Below are 22,110 nucleotides of genomic sequence, written 5' to 3'. Positions count from 1 at the left end.
GTGGATGGACAGATGCACAGATGCCAGAGGGAGCCAGAGGGGCCACTGTTCTGAAAAGGAATCTTTGTCAACAAGAGAGCTGCCCACCCATGAGACAGACTCCTATAGGCAGAGTCATCCTTTCTGGAAGCTTGGAAGGGCTGTCAGCAAGATCTCTGCCAGTCTCCTCTGTGTCTCTATTTATACCTCGGGGCCAGGAGACAGGATGAGGCTGTCTGAACTCAAGGATAATGATCAGCAAATAATAGCCCCTCCATTTATTCTTGGCAAAGATCCCCAGAGGTTAGGTTTCCTCTAGAAAGTAGCCACTGACAGAGGGAAATTCTACTTTTTAAATTCTGTTATTTTCAAAGAAATTGACAGAAGCTTTAAATATCTTCTTGGTAGTCTTTAAGTCTCCAAAACTCACCCATAAGCAAAAAGACTACAGGCACTGCAAAAGCTGCTGACTCAAAAAATCTCAGGAGGTTAATGGAAAGGAAACACCAAAACAAAAAGAAAAACTAAAGGGGTACAAGAGCATGGATTTTTTTTTTAATCAGGAGAGAGGATGTAAAATCATCAGCCTATTCAAGTATTTTATTTTTTGCAGGGATTTTGCTTTGTGTTTTAATTTCTAATTTTTGTGGGTATATAGGTGTATATATATTTATGGCGTACATGAGATGTTTTGATACAGGATTATAATGTCTAATAATCACATTATGAAAGATGAGGTATCCATTCCCTTAAGCATTTATCCTTGTGTTACAAACAATCCAATTATACTTTGTTATTTTTAAATGTGCAATTAAATTTTTGACTAGTCACCCTGTTGTGCTATCTAATACTAGGCCTTATTCAATTATTTTGTACCCATTAACCATCCTGCCCACCCCCACCAACTACCCTGCCCAGTCCCTGGTAACCATCCTTCTACTCTCTATCTCCATGGGTTCAATTATTTTGATTTTTAGATGCCACAAATAAGTGAGAACATGCGACATTTGTCTTTCTGTGCCTGACTTGTTCACTTAATATAATGATCTCCATTTCCATCCATGTTGTTGCAAATGACTGAATAGCCTTCTTTTTTATGGCTGAATAGTACTCCATTATGCATAAGCATATTTTCTTTATTCATTCACCTGTGGATGGACAGTTAGGTGGCTTCCAAATCTTGGCTATTATGAACAATGCTGCAACAAACATGGGAGTGCAAATCTCTCTTCAATATATTGATTTCCTTTCTTTGGGGTATGTAGACAGCAGTAGGTTTGCTGGATCATATGGTAGCTCTATTTTTGGTTTTTTGAGGAATCTCCAAACTGTTCTCCATAGTGGTTGTACTAATTTACATTCCCACCAACAGTGTATGCGGTTTCCCCTCTCTCCACATCCTCACCAGCATTTATTATTGCCTGTCTTTTGGATAAAAGCCGTTTTAAGTGGGGTGAGATGATATCTCATTGCAGTTTTGATCTGGAGCCAGTTCTGACTCCTTTAGTGGCCTTGACCCTTGAGGTCCATCAGGATGAACCCTTGTCTGGGCTTTGCTCTTTGGTAAGATTTTTCTGTAAATGTGTTCTTTTTGGAAGGACAGACATTTTCTCGGGTTTTTCTTCCCTTGGACCGCCAGCCCACGCCATCTCATTTCTCTGATGATCAGTGATGTTCAGCACCTTTTCATATATCTGTTTGCTATTTACATGTCTTTTGAGAAATGTCTATTCAAATCTTTTGCCAATTTTTTAATCCGATTATTAGATTTTTTTCTATAGAGTTGTTTGAGCTCCTTATATATCCTGGTTATTAATCCTTGTCAGACAGGTAGTTTGCAAACATTTTCTCCCATTCTGTGGGTTGTCTCTTCACTTTGTTGATTGTTTTCTTTGCAGTGCAGGGTTTTTTATTTTTTAACATGATATGATCCCTTTTGTTCATTTTTGCTTTGGTTCCCTGTGTTTTTGGGATATTACTCAAGAAATCTTTGCCCAGACCAATGTCCTGGTGAGTTTCCCCAATATTTCTTATAGTAGTTTCATAGTTTGAGGTCTTAGATTTAATTATTTAATCCATTTTATTTGATTTTTTTGTATATGGTGAGAGATAGGGGTCTAGTTTCATTCTTCTGCATATGGATATTACATTTTCCCAGCGCTATTTATTGAAGAAACTGTCTTTTCCCCAGTGTATGTTCTTCGCACCTTTGTGAAAAATGAGTTCACTGTAGGTGGGTGGATTTGTTTCAATGTTCTCTATTCTGTTTCTTCAGTCTGTGTCTCTTTTAATGCCTGTACCATGCTGTTTTGGTTACTGTAGCTCTGTTCAAGTATTTTAATTCTGTGATGGGGCAAGTAAAAAAAAGTCTAGTAAATACTTGGGCTTATATTTAATGGATCTAAATATATACACATACACATACACACATACACACACACACACACACACAGAGTATAAAGCAGCTATTAACCTAAATTGCTAAAACCTCAATATGCTCCCTTTTGGGAAAAGAAGCAAAAGCTCCAATAATTAAGAGCACATGTCAGACAGACCTGAATTGATTTGCACTCCACAGCCTGCTAACTGTGAGACCCTGAGCAAGTTACTCAACCTCTCTGAGCTTCAGTTTCTTTAGCGATAAAAGGGGTTGTTGTGAGGCTTACTGAGGTGCTGCATGTAAAAGATCTCAGCACAGTGCCAGGCACGGAGAAGACATTTAGTGGTGTCAGTGTTAGTAGTAGAAGTCTTCAAATTCATTATCATCATCCTCACCATAAAAGGAAAGCAAATGGATATCAGGAATTTACGAAGAAAGGAAAAAGTCCCAGTTGCATGAAGAATCTCCTTTCTTCTATAGCTTCATCTTCTGTTTATCAGATGTATTGGTCTTTCTTTCTATAGGATCCTCAATAATAAAGATCCAAGTGTGGTCACGGAATTTACCAGAAAGGGTAACACATTTGATCAAGCTTTTCAACCAAATGGTTGAGACAGGAAGGGTTTCTCTTTCAAGTATCAGTTACCGGTAAAAACCCCAAACTCTAGTAGGAGCTGAGTTCTACAAGGTTAAATTGTTCATTGGCTTCAGGAGGCCTGAGAGACTGCTTAATCACAAGTTCCTTTCCAGAAGTCACATCAGAGAGTTCCCACTTGTTATGTCTCCTACCGTCTGGAGGGATAGAATACACACCCCAAAAGGAGACCTTTTTTGGCATTAAAAATGAAGTGCCAACCTCAATCACGAGCCCCAGTTCATGGACTTAATAGAATCCCTTACAGTACTCTGCCACCAGAGAAAACATCCTCCTCAATTTTGTTATAGGTTTTCAAGGGCTAAAAATCACACATTTAAACAGAGTGTATAGTGTGTGTGTGTGCGTGCGTGTATGCAGACACACACACAGCAAAAGTGGGTATGAGGATTATAAGCCATGACCCACAACTGACTCTGCCTGTTAGGTCAAGGATACTCCCAACTTGCCCAAGTCAGTTCATCTATGCCAGGGAAAAAAAACAACAAGAAGAATGAAACCCAGCCAACCTACAAGTATTAGTACCAATCATCAAGAAGATGCAAATAAACCAAATGACACATTTCTACAACCTTTGTTTTTATCTGACTTTAAAATGAATAATATAGGTTGACATGGGGTCAGTTGTTTTTGTTCTTTCCTTTCACAGTTAATCAATTTTTAGCACTTTGTGGGGAGGGGGGTAAATGACAATTACAATATAATTGCATTTCATAAGCACAGATCAACTGATGATTGCTGAATTATACTTGGTAAGAAAAAGGAGCCATTCTCAGGTGAAAAACATGTTGGATAAAAAGAGGGGATAATGGTAGATAATTGGGAGTTGGCTTCTGTCTCCATATTACACGTGTGAATGTATATATACATATAAACATGTTTATGTAGCAAAGGAACTCCAATATTATGTATGTCGAGGTATAACATTCATGTGTTAATATAAGAGTGGTCTATAATGTCTATGTACAAGGAGGTTGTGTTAGTCTGTTTGTGTTGCTACATAAATATCTGAAGCTGGGTAATTTGTAAACGAAGGTGGTTTATTTGGCTCACAGTTCTGCAGGCTGTACAAGCATGGCACTCCTATCTGCTTGGCTTCTGGCAAGGCCTCAGGAAGCTCACAACCATAGAAGCAGCAGAAAGGGAAGCCAGCATATCACATGGCGAGAGAGGGAGCAAGAGAGAAAGTGAGGAGGTGCCAGGCTCTTCTAAACAACCAGATCTCATGTGAACTCACAGAGAGCTCACTCATGACCTTGAGGATAGCACCAAGCCATTCATAAGGGATCCTCTCACAACACCCAGACACCTCCCACCAGGCACCATATTGGAAGTCACATTTCAACATACGATTTGAAGGGAACAAAACATCCAAACCATATCAGATGTATCCGTGTGGCCCTGTGCATGTCTGTGGGCACGGAGCAGTTCGTGTGTGTGAACGGTACACGCATGTACTCTTGGGAAGCTTCATCCTCACAAAAGAATTTGTCTCATGAGCCCTATGTGCTGCTGACATACAGCCTTGTTTTAAGAAACATGTTTTCCATTTATATGGTTTATTATCCCCTTGTTTCCTTTCTCAAGTAAAGAAATGCTAAACCTTCAGCTCCTTCCCCACTCCCCACCAGATCACCTGCCATTGCTGGGAAAGGGCAGTTCTTCTGACTCTTGCAGAACCATGACTCAAACCATCCTCCTCTGGAGACATCCAAAGGCAGCCCTGTCCCAGGCCTGCATGACTGTCTCTATGGATCCAAATCCTTTCTCCTGAGGGCCCTTCTCTGCCCTAGTAGAGGGGAGATTTTGGTGGGAAGTCTCATGCAGGCAGCCTCCATGGGACGTGTGACATCTGGATCCAATAATGCCTTGTAATAAAGTACCTCCTGCAGCCAGGGATCAAGTCACAGCCCCTGTATTCGTGGTGGAAGTCATCTGTCTCCCTACATTACTGAGTCTCTTAAGAGGATATGGATTTAAGGTCTGACTTTTCTATAAACATGGCCCCGCTGCCCTTGAGAAAATGTGGGGAATTCTGCATCTGGTGACGGATTTGTGTCCTCTATATGCCCACTCTCCTGAAGCCAGGGGTGCAGTCCGCGTTGTCCTGATTCTCCATCTCTCCTTAGCCTGCAGAAGCTCTCCTGAGCACAGGGCAGAATGTTCTCTCCACCCTCTGCTTCCTTGGTTTCTTGAGAGACAAGGGGAAGAATGACTTTCCCACTGACAGTGTCACTACCTCTTTCCCAGCCACACTGAGTAAACATCAGCAGGGTACACTCTAGTCATGCCCTAGGTGGTTGTTCTTAAACGTCTCCACTGTTCCAGCTGCACTCCTGAATTTCTCCTAGGGCCCTCCCTCACACACTCAATCTCCCACCTTCAGCCCAGAGGCACTCCCCATGCTCAGTGGAGCCCCATCATCATGAATTCTCCTGAAATCTTCTCTACTCTCACCACACACATGCCAGTCTTTTGAGTCCTATGTCCCTAGAGGTGATGGGCAATGATATGTGGCTCAGTTAATGTAATTATCACCTGATGCATTTGCTTGCTAAAAGGTTATCTTTTATCAAGAATAAAACCCAGCCGGGCGTGGTGGCTCAAGCCTGTAATCCCAGCACTTTGGGAGGCCGAGACGGGCAGATCACGAGGTCAGGAGATCGAGACTATCCTGGCTAACACAGTGAAACCCCGTCTCTACTAAAAAAATACAAAAAACTAGCCGGGTGAGGTGGTGGGAGCCTGTAGTCCCAGCTACTTGGGAGGCTGAGGCAGGAGAATGGTGTAAACCCGGGAGGCGGAGCTTGCAGTGAGCTGAGATCCGGCCACTGCACTCCAGCCTGGGCGACAGAGCGAGACTCCATCTCAACAAAAAAAAAAAAAAAAAAAAAAGAATAAAACCCATACAAGGTAAAATTAGAGGTGAGGTTCTAAGAATTCAGTGTAGGCCAAAAAGGAGCCATTATAGGGTACAGTAATATTTCGGTTGTCTTATGCTATCCTGTGCAAAGGGTCACCAACTCCCTCCCCAACAAAGCAGGGGGGGATAGATGACCACAGGGACATGCTTCTCCAAAAAGGTTGAGTGTTCCTGATCCTCACCCCAACCCCTGACCCCGCTCAAAACCACACATGGAGCCTCTCTCACTCCCACATGGAGGGTGGCCTTCCTCACCCTGTGGTCAGGGAGTCCAGCAGACAAACAGCACTCCAGGGGCCAGCAAGCCTCATGTGCTTCCCCCAGGGCGCCACCAAGGAGTCAGGGTACAGGAACTTGGAGGCCAAGAAATCAAAAACACTTTTGGCAGCAATACAAGGGCCATCAGGAAGCTAATTTAGATCCCGCCTGGCTGAATAGGGTCTGGAAGGAACAGAGAATAAGAAAATTATGCAGTGAATTGTCAGAAGGCAGCAAAGACCTGAGGCCTTGGTCTTAATCATATTCCATGTAAAGAAGTTCTGGCATGGTGCATGCATGAGACCTGCCAAATCTTGAGTAATGGGAACAACAAGGGAGGAAAGAAAAGGAGGGCTGAGATCAACTGATGGGGAGAGGGAAGTCAGTGTCTAGGTGGTGCCAAACATCTGGGTAAACTGCAAAATGTTTAAGCCAATAACCAGCCATTTTGTCTGTAGAATAGAAAATGTCTAGGTCACATCATTGTGGTTTTGTTTTATTTTGTTCTTCAGTGTTTGTGCAGATGTTTGAACTTTCCTTGAGGGCATAACCAGGTTTGTTTATTTTCAGGTGTCTCCAGCTTCCAGCACTTAATACATCTCGGGTCCCTAGTATGTACTCTACATATGTTTAAGGAAGGAAGAGAGGGAGGGGAAAGCCACGTACAGATTATGGCAAACTCTTATATGATGACCAAAAAATGTGTTATCTAAACTGGGACGACCTTGAGAGTCAAAGGGAGTGCTAATATTGGCCCAGGAAAATCAGGTCAAATGGTCACCCTTCTTAATGACCAATTATGTATGAAGGAAAGGAGGCATTAGAAAGGAAATTTCCTTGTTATTTTCTAAACACTGTAAGTTAGATAAACTTAGAGTGCAGATGGAACGGCAAGAAGGTCAATGCGGCTAGAGCAGAGAGAAGAAGGTAGAGAGTGAGAAAATGAAGTAGAAGGGTCAACAGGAACTTGGACTTCATTCTAGGTGTGATGTGGAACCATTAGGGTGTCAGGGGTTAACTGGGTGAGTGACAAATTTGATTTACATTTTAAAAGATCTGTCTGGGCCGCACGTGGTGGCTCACGCCTGTAATCCCAGCACTTTGGAGGGCTCAGGCATGTGGATCACCTGAGGTCAGGAGTTCAAGATCAGCCTGACCAACATGGTGAAACCCCGTCTCCACTAAAAATACAAAAAAATTAGCTGGGCATGGTGGTGCACACCTGTAATCCCAGCTACTCAGGAGGCTGAGGCAGGAGAATTGCTTGAATCCGGGAGGAGGAGGTTGCAGTGAGCCGAGATCATCCCATTGCACTCCAGCCTGGGCAACAAGAATGAGACTCTGTCTCAAAAACAAATAAATATGTCTGGCTACAGTGTGGAGAATGAGTTGGAGGGACAAGGGTAGCATCAAACCATGTGGTTGTCCAAGTGAGAGAGGATGGTGACGTGGGCTGGTGGGTAGCAGGGAGAGTGTTGCAGAGGAGGTGGAACGAAGGGGATGGTATCGCAATAATTGGTCTAGGTTGAGTTGCAGGTCTTTGCTCATGCAATGGACATAGGTGGTAAGGTAAAGAGAGGCATCGAGGATGAGTCCTAGGTTTAGAGCCTGAGCCACCAGCTGGGTAGAAGGTGGTATCTCTTACCTACCTGGGAAAACCATGGGAGGTTGATAAGCCCGGGAGGCCTTACTGACCTTCTTCTAAAAAAGAATTGTAGAGTTGTAACACTATCTACAAGAGCTCTGCAGTATCATGCCTTGTGTCATGGGTTAAGCCATGTCCAAAGGAAAGTCCCTGAAAGCCAGGACAGAGACCAGAGTCACAGCTTGACTCTCATAGTCCAGATGTACTGCTTGCTGATGGCTCCACTGTTGTTTCTCCAAACCTTGGATCCTAAACCCTGTGTCATGTCTAAAGACTAGGACTCCTCTTTTGCTCCACCTTCCTATATTCCGGACTTTTGGCTGCCAGTCTCTGGCCATACTCTGCCTCTGTCCCTTGCCTGACACAGACCTTCATCTACTGCAGGCCTATGGAATCAAAGAAATCCAACCTTCACAAGCCTACCAGTTCCTTCCTGTTTACATTTTTCTCCACCTTCCCAAATGTGCAGCTTGTAACCTACCTTAGGCCCTCTCTTGACCTTTCTTAGGCTAGTTTGAATCTAGAGTTTCTTCTCATGGAACTCCTGTACCAAGGTTCTGTTGGAAGTTTGGTAAGCAGTCACACTGGTGACTGTTTTCTCTGCCAAACACATTCTCTCGGTTCCTCTGCTGCTCCTAAAGCTATTATTATCCACCCATAAGGTCTATGCCAGCCACTCCATTTACAATTTCAACCTCCATCTAGCCATCCAATCCCCTGAACCTTGCCCTTTTGTTTTCTAAATGACATTCTAACTACTATATCATATATTCATCTAGTATACTATTTCTTTATTTCTGCCTCCTCCAATAGAATTTAACTTCCAAGAAAGCAGGAATTTTTGCCTGTCTTGTTTTTTTGATCACTCCTCAAGGCCCGGAACAGTGTCTGACACATAATATTATTGAATGGATCAATTAATAGGAAATTCATTGGTAGTTAAGAATCTAGTCTGTGGTCTTAGTACTAGGTTTGAATTTCAGCTTCACCTTTTACTAGCTATGTGACTTAGAGCAAGTTTATTAACTTTTTATGCCTCATTTCTATCTGTAAAAACAGAAAAATATGGCAACTACTTCACAGGATTGTGGATGAGAAAATGCATGGAATGTGCTTAGCATAGTAGCTAGAATACAGAAAGTATTGTGTGGATGGCATCTATTACCTTCAACCTTGGTGGATGAATTAGACTTTGAAATAATCAAAACGCCACCTGGACCAAAAACTGGTAAATAAAGTGGTTGTAATATGAATGATTCTCTTTTGTGGTTCATAGACCAGCTTTACAAAAACAATTCTGGAAAGAAAAAAAAAATAGCTACATTTATGTTTTAATCAATTCCAACATGGCCACCTGGACGGGCAACACCCACTTGGCAGCATAAATTGACATATTTGTTAAACCAATAGAGTCCCAGTAGTAGAGATAAAAAGCCCTTGGAAGTCCTCTGCTGGACCTCCTGTTTTACCAACTCACTTTGTTGCTTTTCTGCCAAGAAGAACCAAGTATTCTCTGAGTATCTGGGTCAAGAGCCTCTGGAGAGAGTGTCGAAGAGGCTTTACAGAGAGGATGTCTCAGAAAGTGATACCCTGAACCAGACCATGCAGTAACCTGAGTGTCATGAAGGTCTAGAAACCCAACCTGGGGAGCAGCAATCAGACACGGGACAGCTCATTTGCAGAACAGACTTTCTGGGGCCCGGAGGAGGAGGAAGGGCAGATTCACCCTGGATGGGCTGACCACCAGCCACCACATTAGACCTCTGCGGACTTAATTCCTCTCCCCTCTCCTTTGACACTTCAGGGAAGAGAGGGTGAGGATAAAGCAAGGCCCAGAGTGACACATTCTACCCTACCACCTGAAAAGATACAAAGTGCAGGATTCTTCCATTCTAGTTGTGCCCACTGTCCTTCTCCAGGGCCAAGAATATTCTTCAAACTGTATTAGAGGATCAAAAAGGGACTTGGAGACTGTCCTTCCTCATTTTAGAGGGAGGGAGATGAAGCCCAGAAAGAAGGGTGTAGGGTGGCCCACCCATATCCCCTCAACTCACCCAGAAGCCTCTTGCAGACAGTTCTCATACCCACCAACGACCTCCTGCACCCTCTGCCTGAGGGTGTCCTCTGGCCCCGCAAGCATGTTCAGCCTACAGGCAGAACAGGCCAGATGTGCCTGAGAGTTAATACTCACCAGAAGTGACCCTCAATCTACCAGGGAGATAATTTAAGATCCATTCCACAGAGTTTCTTAGAGGGTCCCAAGCAGGACTGAGTCACAGTTTTCTGCACAAGCAAATCTGCACAGTTACATCCCCTTCATCAGCCTTCCTCCCTTCCCTTGCCCACCTCCCCACTCCTTCACCAGTCTATCATTTGGCTATTGCCACAACATGCTATATAACCAGGGGTATGCTGGAGCCAGCAGAGACCACACCCAAGAGTCAATTGTTTAAAAAGCCAATTTTATGAGCCTGTTAAGCACAGCTCCTATTAAAAATTAAATTCTATAAACTTACAAATTATATTTAAAACAAAGATACTCACTTATCACATCCTAATTATATTTTTCTGTTGTTTATGCTTTTTATGTTATTTACGTGTCTTGTGTTATGTAGGTCAAGCATCCCTAATCTGAAAATCCAAAATCCAAAATGTGCCAAGGTTCAAAACTTTTTGGAACTGGGAAGAGATGCTCTTCAGTACACAATGCTTCCATCATATACAATTCCACATTCTGTGACATCACATTGGTAGCCAGAAGTCAGCTATAGTGGGAATATTATCACCATTTACACCATAGAAATCAGCGTCAGGGCTTGAGATACTGCCGTGTTAGAAAGTGATGGACACAATATTAGTAACATAGACTAAACTTTGTGTCATGTTTATAACCCTTACATTATAAATACCACAATGTAATAGGAAAATATTTTTTCAGTTTGTAAAAACTGTTATCTGATTCTGAAAAGAAGTCACTCACGTGATTGACAAATACATCTTAGTTGTTTCATTTTCATCATACTTGTTAACAAAAATAGCAATGAACATTCATGTCAGCCAGGAGGTTCTGCTGATTTGGGCCAGGCCTGGCTGATCTGTGCTGGACTGGTCATGCATCTGTACTCAGCTGGTGGGTCTGTGCCAGCAGGGTCCCCTGGGAGTAAGAGCGTCTAGAATGGGCTCGCCACGGTTGACTGGTTCCCCTCTAGGTGGCCTCTCACATCCACTTGTCTCCCATCTCCCTCCATCAGGCCAGCCTGGGCATATTGTCAGGGAACTCTCTAAGTACCAAGAGAGGAATCAAAAACATACAAGTGCCAGCAACTACTCCCTCCATTTGGTGCAACAAGGAAATTGTAAAAACAATAAGATATTATCTGTCACTTGTTGAGGACTTACTACATACCAAGCACAGTGCTAAGCAGTTTAAATATTTAACAGGAGATTAATTCGGGAGTTTTCTGACCTAGTTCAGGCACCAAATTTTAAAATAATAGGGAGAAATACCTTCCTATTCCAAAGAGAACTGCTAAACCAGAGGCTGTAATCATGTTTGTTTCCTTGAACCCCTTTGGCAATTTAGTGAAGACTGGGGACCTCTTCTCAGGATAATTATTTTTAATGCACACAACAAAACACATAGGATTATAAAGGACATTAAATATGTTGAAGATCATTATTAAAATAATTTAATGTTGCAATATCATAATATGCAGACTTATTAGCACAATAAAAAGATCTAAGGAAGAATCTCACAACTACCATAACGTTAAAGTTGTGATGCGCATAAATAATAGTTTCTGCAACAAGTGATATGAAAATGTGTGTGACTTCTGTTGTTGACAAAGTCACAGGCACTGCTAATACTGTGGTTTATTCCCTACATTCATAATTAAAGGAAATGGTAAGATTCAGGGGAAGTTAGAAAAAGTAAACATATAATTTATTTCCCATCCAAGCTCGCAGATCTCCTGAATTTTATGCAATCTTTGGGGTCTGTAAACACCAGACAGATTAAGTAACCTTATGCTAGAATATTGAGGTGAGGCTTGCTAACAGGTGACTCAAAACTGGTTTAAGAGATCCTTAGTATTTTCCTTCTCTTCCTAAACAATTCAGCCCTAACATCATTAGCTGGGGTAGAGCATGTTTAGTTCTGCAGTGGGGATGGAGGAATCCACAGGGGCTCAGAGTGGGGCATCAGATTTCATGCAGAGTGAGGAAGGTGGCCCTGTAGAAGAGCCGGTGGCACCAGATATATACAAGGGCACTGATGAAATCAATATATTAGGAATAATGGAAGCCAGGTTTCTCACTGTTGGAAAAGAGAATTACAAATACAGAAAGGGGGTGATACATCATAATTTGTGATCCTAATGTCTTTTTTTTTTTTTTTAGATGGAGTTTCGCTCTTACTGCCTAGGCTGGAGTGCAATGGCGCGATCTCAGCTCACCACAACCTCTGCCTCTCGGGTTCAAGCAATTCTCCTGCCTCAACTTCCCAAGTAGCTGGGTTTACAGGCATGCACCACCATGCCTGACTAATTTTGTGTTTTTAGTAGAGGCAGGATTTCTCCATGTTGGTCATGCTGGTCTCAAAATCCTGACCTCAGGTGATCCACCTGCCTCAGACTCCCAAAGTGCTGGGATTACAGACGTAAGCCATACTGTACCTGGTCCCTAATGTCTTAAAATGGAGTCACTCATGTCAAGTAACATTGAGCCAACAGTAAAGCTACCCCCTTCAAAGTGATAAATATATACGTAATAGACTGAAGTGATAACACCTGCTGCTGCACAATACCACCCAAGACCTGCAGCGAACAAATAGGAAGTGAAAGGTGGCTGAGATCATGAGAACAGACCCATCTGGAAGGATCATAAAAGCAGCCAGGGGCGGAGGTGGCAGGCGCCTGCAGTCCCAGCTACTTGGGAGGCTGAGGCAGGAGAATGGCGTAAACCCGGGAGGCGGAGCTTGCAGTGAGCTGAGATCCGGCCACTGCACTCTAGCCTGGGCGACAGAGCGAGACTCTGTCTCAAAAAAAAAAAAAAGCAGCCAGGACCCGGCTTTCTTCAAGACATCCTTGCAGGCTCTTCCTGTGAGAACACTGAGGCCTTCTCCTGACTGGAAGCTGCCAACAGAGGCTCTGCGATAGGGATGATAGTGTAGAGAGAGAGAAAAACAACAAAGCCACACGCATGTCCCCCTCCAATCCCCACCCATCTCACCTCACTCTCCCCCTACACCATGACTAGCATCCAAAAGGACCTCCAGACCCACTTGACTTTTCTGTTAGTGTGGTGGTCTCCCAAGCCATCGCTTTTCTTCATTATCCCCCTTTTACTACTGCCTGTGTGAGTATTAACTACATGATTGATGGGCCTCACAATGTACCATGAATTTGAGCATATATAATTGGCTACTGCGTCACTGTGAAACTTCACTGACTTCTATGAGAGTTAACACACCTAAGCAGCGCCAAACTAATTAATATAACAGGGAAAAGGCTCAATGAGCCCTGGGGTTGGATTAGAACTGGAGACTTGTGTGAACTCAAAGTTTTCAATAGAGAAGTTAACGCATGTGTATATACATATGTATATACACACACACACACATATACATCCCCTAGCTCTGACCATTGAATGAGCCCAAGAACAGCAACAGCTCACTAGCAACAAGCACACCTAGTACTCAAATATTGGCTCCTAAATACTACTTTCTACTAAAACAGACCAGGGCTCCTTGGAGAAATGGCTGATTCAAGGGCTGGAGTACAGAAAGTACAGATGAGCTTAGAGCCTCTTATTGTGCCAGAAAGGCAGGAAATGCTCATAAAATGATAGGGTTCATATTCACACAAAAGGAATACAGAAGCCAGCTTGAATGGGATCCCACTGGCCAAACCAGTGACAAACTGGAGCATCAAAATAATAAGAATTTAAATTCATTCAGTATAATAGGAAAACATGAGTCTGAACAGATATAAATAAATAGGTAAGTTGAATGTTTGATATAGAATGAGATGTTTATAGAGTTTCAAAATACCTCCCCATGAAATACATATCAATTACACAGGGAAAGAGTAGCTTTACAGTGGGAAAACCTAGAAGATACCAGCTTAATCAAGTAATCAAAGCTAACACCACCAGCAGTGGCATAAAGAGACATTTGCACCACTTGATAGGATGCAATGAAAAGAACATTACCTAACCTCTGTGATAATCACTGCCAAAAATGCATAATCTGAACATAACTGTGAGGAAACATCAGACAAATCTAAACTGAGGGATGTGCTACAAAATAATCAGCCTGTAAACTTCAAAGAGTCAAGGTGATAAAAATCAAAGAATGTTTCAGACTGAAGGATACCTACGAGACATGACATCTAAATACAGTAGGTGATTCTGCAATATATCCTTTGTGCTCCAAGGATGTTATTAGGACAATTTTGCAAAACTTGAATGGGGTAGTAAGGATGAGATGATAGCAAGGTGTCAATGTTAATTTCCTGATTTTGATGATTATATTGTGGTTACACAGGAAATATCCTATACTCCCTACAGTGTTCTAGGGTGATAGAATACAGGTTAGAAATTTACTCTCAGAAGGTACAGGGGGAAACAGTTCTTTGTACTGTTTTTCCTTTTTTTTTTTTTTTTAAGTTTGGGATTGTTTCAAAGGCTGTTTCTGTGACCTATGGTCTATCACTTACTTTTAGCCAATAAATAAGGGGAAAAAATTTGAGGGAAAATTGGAGAATAAAGATTTCTCCAAAGAGAATTGTGAGCTGGTATTTAGAGAATCCTGCTCATTTCAGTTGAGAGCAGGGACGCATGTCCCCACCTGCACACAAGCCTAGAGAATGGGTGTATCTGCCTGAAAGAGAGAGTGACATTTTGCCCCCAAGCTCGATGCCCGTGAAGGAACAGAAACTCATACAACCACTTAGCACTGCAACCAGAGCAGGGCATATAAAGCTTTGAGCACAGCCTGCCTTCCAGAGTGGGGTGAACAGAGATACAAAATACCTCCCAGAACAGTGGGCACCGTGAAAGGCAGCTATACTTGGGTCACCTTGAAAGGATTCAATCCCAAAGAATTTTCTGGTGGGCAAAGTAACCCCAGCAGCAAGAAGCATGGGCTGCAGGATGGGGGGATGAGAAGCAGGGAGAGGAGAATTGTAAGTGGTCAGCAGGAGACTATACCCCACCCCCCAAGTCAGGGAACAGGGCAGTGGGCAGTGCCTGACATTCCTTTCAGGAAAGATGATATTCTAAGAACCTATGAAAGCGCCCCAAGAGAAAGAAAGCCCGCGTTTGGCTATCTGAAACCCAGGGGGTACCAGCACCAGAGAACAAATGCTGTACCATCAGACCAAAACCACAGAGAACCCGCAGCAGCAGCACAGTCATGGGCAGAAGAGGAACAAAGGAGCAAGGAAGAGAAAGCGTAGAACAAAGCACGCCCTACCCTCACCCATAGCAAGTCCCAAGCCTGGAAGTTTTGAGTTGGAAGAAAACTCCAAATTTTAATTCATATCAGTTTTTTTTAAAACCTTAAAGCATAACTAAAATGGCTGAAAGTCACCAGACACCTGTGGACTATGCCAGGAATAGGAAAAGAGCCTGTTTAAAAAGTCATGCTGAAGAAGAAGAATGTGACTTGCTGCTTTTCCCCACCCCCTCCGGCTCATTTGATGCCCTGGTTGCACATGCATTGTCCTGTTTATTCCTCACAACACCCTAGAAATTTGGGCCCCACCATGAGTCTCTTTCATTCAGACTCATGGTGCAAGGCTATCAGCTCCCAGTCACTGCACCCAGGGTGCTGGCCTTCCAGAACAAGGCATTGCTCCTCCCCCAGCTTCACTTGGGTGGTAAACAAGTGGAGGCCCACAGGAAAGCCACTAGGTGGGCAGCAGAAACCAATAGAGGGTAATGCAAAGCACAGTTGCAGGGAATTTGTTTTGCTTGTCGTGGCTTCACAGGAAAACCACAGCTACAGGGAGGATTAGCAATCAGAGGAGGGTGGTTCTTCCGTGCAGAGGCATTGGCAGAGAACACACTGGGAAAGCGAAAAGCCCAACAAAGAAAATGCTCACACCAGGATGTTCAAAAACTAAGATTCTGTTCGTGCATCCATTGCGGTGGTCCTTAACCTTGGCTGCACACACCTAGGACTTTTTAAAAATCCTCATGTGTGGGCCCCAACCTCAGTGATTGCAGGCACAGGGATTTTTTTTTTCCAAGTTCCCTAGATGACTCAAATGTAGCCCAGGTAGAGAACCATAGCTTCATTCAAGGAACTTTGCTGCCTATCAGTTTGGGGACAAAATTTAAAAAAACAATAAAAGAAAAATATTCTATATCAATTACAAATATCAACTCCAGAATAGGTTTGACTGAGCATGAGCTTCAACCCTGAAAAGTAACTAGTATGAAATTTAAACACACTAATGAATATTTAAGCATAGTCTCATTTGCTAGATATAAGTATAGCTATACAGATATAGACACAGAGATAATAATGTAGCCATATACCTTGTGCTAGTGGTAAGATATGCAATTAAAAGTGTTTTTCCTGCAGTAGAGATGATCACCAGTCCATCTTATCCACACTTACTTACCTGGTCCTCCTTGCAAAGAAACACACACTCGGGATTTAAGAAGTCACAGAAAAGAGCAAAGCCATTCGACTCACCAGAAGATTGAAATGGCAGGGGCGGGGCTGGGGGTGTGGATGGGGTTGTTTCATGTAAACCCTTCTTGAGTCAAATGAATCCCCACCCTAACAGCATTTCCATCCACTCATTAACAACACTGTTTCAATAAATGTAGAAAGCAAGCAAGCAGACAAGGATTCTTTCATTTACAAGACTTTCACATTATGTAACTCCGATGGCACTTTCAACTTCCATCCCTGTTTTCAGATTATTTTTAATATTTTCCCGTCACTCACATGAAAAGAAACAGATCTGATCCCTCTGCTTGGAAGTCAGGGTCCTTCACAATCTGTTTCCGTCCTAACTTTTACCCTTATTTCCCTCTCTCCATGCCTCTCTAGAACAAATTATCTTTCACTAAGCTAGGAAGCCCACTCACTATCCCAAAACTTTCTAAAGCCACCTTTTTTTCTTCCATATCTTTTTTCTTCATTAAAAAGTATTCATTCAGGCCAGGTGCGGTGGCTCACGCCTGTAATTCCAGCACTTTGGGAGGCCGAGGTGGGTGGATCACGGGGTCAAAAGATTGAAACCATCCTGGCCAACATGGTGAAACCCCCTCTACTAAAAATACAAAAATTAGCTGGGCGTGGTGGCACGTGCCTGTAGTCCCAGCTACTTGGGAGGCTGAGGCAGGAGAATCGGTTGAACCTAGGAGGTAGAGGTTGCAGTGAGCCAAGATCATGCCACTGCACTCCAGCCTGGCAACAGAGTAACACTCCATCTCAAAAAAAAAAAAGTATCCATTCAAAAAGTATTTATTGGCTATTTTTCCTAGTTAGGACAATAATTAGTATTTAGTCCTCATTAAAACAATAATATATTTAAATAAACACATATAATTGTCTTTTCCACAAATAAAAAGAAAATGCCACCCATATCATCAAGTACCGTGATAGACCGATGACACCAATGGCTCCGATCTTTTATCCCTCTCTGGATCCTCAGGCTTTATAATGTGACTTGGCAGCTTCACCTATCAAAACGTAGGGTATCTATCCCCACTCTTTGACTCTCAGTTTGCAACTTGCTTTGGCCAGTGGGCAAGTTCGACAGAAGCCAAAGTGTAAAAGGAAGCACTCAAGTGTTTCTACTTTTGCTCGTCTGTGATTGCTACGTGAACGTGCCCAAGCTAGCCTACCGGAGGACAAGCAACACATGGCCCAGTGACTCTGCCCTACTCATCAGCCAGTCAACTGCCAGACTCATTTGAAGCCAGAAGAACCTCCAGCTGAGTCTATCCTAAGTCAGCCAATCCTGGCTACTATCAGGCATACTAATGGGCCCAATCAAGACCAGAAGATCTTCCTAGACAGGCCAACCTAAAGTGCCCTCCTGAGACCATAGCCTTAGTAAATACTCATTGCTTTCAGTCACTGCATTTCTGGGTGGTTTGTTACACAGTATTATTGTGGTAATAGATAAATGATACAAGTGTTAAAATAACTGTATAGCAATAATTTAGATGAGGTAAAAACAGCTGGACAAAGACTAGATTACAAGGTCTAGTAGTAGGACAGAAACTATGTTGGGTGATTCACGACTGTGTCCCCTTTGCACAGCACAGGGACAGTCACAGGTGCTCAATAACATACGCTGCCGGATGAAGGAAACATCTGGTCATGACAGATCCTGGGCTGTAACAGTCCTCAGAATGGATCATTAAATCATTAACTTCCAAACTTTTACAAATATAACTGACCGACTGCTATCATTTACTTACCTTTTTTCTTTTCCAAGTCAAAATCCTTAGCCAGTACACATAAACCACACAAGGAAAAAAATGTTTCTGTAAATGGCTTCCCCAAACACTCAGATGGCTCCTTGCCCCCTCACAGAAAGCCATTTCTCTGCAGCTGCCAGGTTACTTCTGCAAGAGCTCAAGCCTAGCCAGTTACAGTAGCTGGTGTAAAAGCTAATCTTAGAAAACACACATCATTTCTCCAACCCGGTAATTAAGACCAGAAATCTGTAACCGAGACATTCATAAAACTGGGGTTTCCAAGTGCCAGCTTTCCCTTAGAGTTCTCCAGAATGGGTCAGACTGGGAGAAGCCTGCCCAAAACAATTTGATGGGCAGGAGAATGGGTTCTGGATGGGCAAAGGCCAGTGGGAACAGGCCCAATCCAGTACCTTTCAAAGTCTCCTCTCCTTCTAGCTTCATGCCTCAGTACTTCTCTGTCCACCTTTGACCACTATTCAAGTGCCAGAGCTAACCAACCATTAACAAATCTACAATAAAAGAATAAACTTCTGTGGGCAAGATTAGTAATGTGTTGGTATTTTGGAGCTCTGCCTTTATTAATGTCTCCACTGGCCAGTTGTAAACAAGAAGGCTTTTAACTTCTCAGAAGGACATTGCTATTTCCCCCATTTTATCTTTCACAGAAGGGACCAGTTTCAACCAACTTTTTCCAGTCCTGACACTTGGATTCAAGTCAGAGACAGTTATTAAACCCTAGCCACTGCTTATTACTGAGTCCTGATTTATTCAAGTGCTTATTTACACATAGGACCGGGAACGTACAGCCTCTCCTTTTCAAAATGCAAACTTTACTTCCGACTCCAGGCCTTGCAATTTATCTGGACGAAGTGCTGATATTGGCAGGGTACCCTTGAATACACTTTAGGAGTCTGTTTCTTTGATATAGCCAAGAGGGTAAAACTGCCATATCCACAGATGTCTTCAATTGCTGGGATATTCTCTTCCCACCGTGGAGACTTTTTCAATCTCTTTAATACTAGGGAGGAGCCAGGTTGCTATTTTGGGTTTAACTATGAAATATTTATTGGGCTCTAATTTACCAAGAGTTATTTGAAACTCCAGAGCCTTAGGAATTCGATTTTATTTTTTTACAATAAAAATGAGCCTAGAAACTGATCAAGTAACAGTAGGAGAAAGAGGAAAGGCCAATCTGATTTGAAAAGGATTGGCAGACCAAGAGACTTGGATTATAAACACCTAGAGGACAGGAAGGACAGCCTTTGAGTGTTGCAAATGCTTCTGTGGGTACAGAATGAGAATGCTACACAATACCTTACAGATCATGTATTGCAAACTTTGCACTTTATATGAGGAAGCTGAGGTCCAGAGAGTGTAAGTGACCTACCTGAGATCACACAGCTAGTCAATAGCAGAATCAGAATTGATTTCTGTTTTCACTCTTTTGAAAGTTACAGGAAATGACCATGAACACCATCTGTAATGACAGGGCAGTATAAAGAACTTGGTGCTATAGCTACACATACATCAGAGGGAAGGGTCTCTGATCTTCCTGCCTCCACTCCGGGCCCAAGCTCAGCACACTCATGTCAGTAACAATTCCCATTGTACATAAGCTCTCAAAAGTGGAGAATCTATTGTTTAGAGAAAGCTTTCTAAAACTCAGAACTATTGACATTTTGGTGCAGGAAGTTCTTTGTTGGGGGATTCTTTTTTCACAGAATTCTTGGTTCCTACACACTAGGTGCCAGTAGCATCTAGTTGGTTCTCCAGACATTGCCAAATGTCCCCTGGGTTGCAAAATTACCCTAGTTTAGAACATTGATTGAAAGCAAAGTTCATCTGATACCAACTCAAGACTCTACATAAGCACCATTGAGCTGCATGATTATTTGTCATAACGGTGAGAAAGGTGGAAGACCTAGAGATTTAAAGAGAAATAATGGATATCTGTTTAATTCATTGTTGTATTCTCTAGCACCTAGCACATTCATTAGTACAAAAAAAGTTGCCCTCTATCTTCTTAGAAATTAACATAACTAAAACATCATTTATTACTAATAAGTGTTAATTTATTAATTCATAAAAGTTTGAATGCTTTGGGTTTGCAATCAAATAACTTTCTTTCATGTTTATTCTAGTATACAATAGGTATTCTTTCCCTAATGATCATTGTAGTCCTTCTTTTAAAAATTCACAGCCTGAAGAGTACACAAAGGACACAAATGTAGAATAAAAAGAACTCCCCCAAATAAAAAAGTTAATTTAAAAAAACAAACCTCATTCACATTTGATGCTTTACCAAATTTAAATTCGTCCTGATGAATGCACAAACATCCCAAGGTGGATTCGCCTGGATTAGCACAATCAGATTGCTTTCCTAGCACCCAGCAGTGGCTAGTGGAGAAGAAAGTGCTTCGGTGAGGTAGGCAAGAGCAATAGGCCCTCAGTGCTCAGCAATCCCAGTTTCATTTCATGGCAAACTCTCATTCTGAAGCAATTCCAAAGGTCTAGGGAATGTAGCAATTTGTAATTTTGTTAAGGTACTAGGTTCCATTGTTCTCTACTTGCCGAAGATGTGTACAAAGTAGCTCTGACAAATTATTTGTTGTTGTTGTTGTTGTCGTCTTTGAGACAGCCTTGCCCAGGCTAGAGTGCAGTGGTGCAATTTCAGCTCACTGCAACCTCTGCCTCCCGGGTTCAAGTGATTCTCGTGCCTCAAGCCTCCCAAGTAGCTGGGATTACAGGCATGCAACATAATGCCTAGCTGATTTTTGTATTTTTCGTAGAGACAGGGTTTCACCATGTTTGCCAGGCTGGTCTCAAACTCCTGGCCTCAAGTGATCTGCCCACCTTGGCCTCCCAAAGTGCTGGGATTACAGGCATGAACCACCATGACTGGCCTGACAAATGATCTTTTAAAATTTGTTTCTGTGTAAAACATAGCCATCAAATGAGGGATAAAACTTCAGGGGAAGTTGGAAAGGTAGTGAACTGTAGTTAATGAGCAAAATGAAGGTAAACACAGAAGCATTCAACTCAGTGGAAATGTGAATTAGGAGGAAACAAGAACTCATGCATACATTCTCTTATTCTTTATTCTCAAGTCTTGGAGGGGTCAGAAAGATCTGAAAAGTATAGTCTTCTCGGATGTCCAAATTCTATTGTAAACTCTTGTTTATTCAGAAACATATCCAGGAAGGGGTTTGCTGAGTGAGGGTCTAGAGCAAGGGAATTTTGAGCAGCCTGAGGCTACAGGCTTGGGGAGGAAAGTGGGAAGAAGTGGAAGCCAGGGAAGGTTCAGGGCTGCCTTTCCAGGTGGCTTTCATTTAATTTCAGAGCGGGCTCCTGCCACACTGAGCTCACTCTGGGGTGGTAGGTATAAAAGAGCAGCCTAGGGTCAGAGCTGGACCTCAGGACCTCTGCCTCCTCTCAGACCTGTCGGAGTACATTGGCTATAGAAGGATGCTAAAATGTCAGGAAAACAGATCAGGCCCGGGGAGGCCCAGGCAGTGCCCTTCCGGGGGACTGCAGGAGGCTGAAAGATACCTGTTCTCCTGCAGAGTCACTGGCTGGGGGAATGGGTGTGTTTTCCGAGACTCACCAAGCTGCTCTCATTGTCTTCCCTGCTAGAGCCACCATCAACGCCCAAAGAACCCAGACCCAGTAATGCCTTCGGCTATGCAGTTTCCTGTCACATGGCCCTTCCCTAAAACCTGGCTGAAAAGACCAGCTGTATATCTTATTTCAAAGGGTGCCTGGGGGGTGGATCACCTGCTTGGCTACATTCCCAGCAGCCCCAAATCTCTGACTAACCATGA

The 22,110-nt window shown here is 42.8% G+C and overlaps 1 long non-coding RNA gene across 1 annotated transcript; it reads right to left on the bottom strand.

Moving 5' to 3' along the window:
- Positions 1-565: 565 nt before the first annotated feature.
- Positions 566-18,449, bottom strand: LOC106998721 (uncharacterized). The gene is made up of 2 exons (XR_013418308.1): positions 18,290-18,449; positions 566-2,322 (listed from the first exon to the last, which is right to left on the bottom strand). It is a non-coding gene; the product is annotated as an uncharacterized LOC106998721 (long non-coding RNA).
- Between the last annotated feature and the right edge of the window lie 3,661 nt (positions 18,450-22,110).

This window comes from Macaca mulatta, chromosome 6 (genome assembly GCF_049350105.2).
Source record: "Macaca mulatta isolate MMU2019108-1 chromosome 6, T2T-MMU8v2.0, whole genome shotgun sequence".
Taxonomy (NCBI): Eukaryota; Metazoa; Chordata; class Mammalia; order Primates; family Cercopithecidae; genus Macaca; species Macaca mulatta.
Note: the sequence above shows the minus strand (reverse complement) of the source record. Positions and strands in the feature narration are given on the sequence as shown.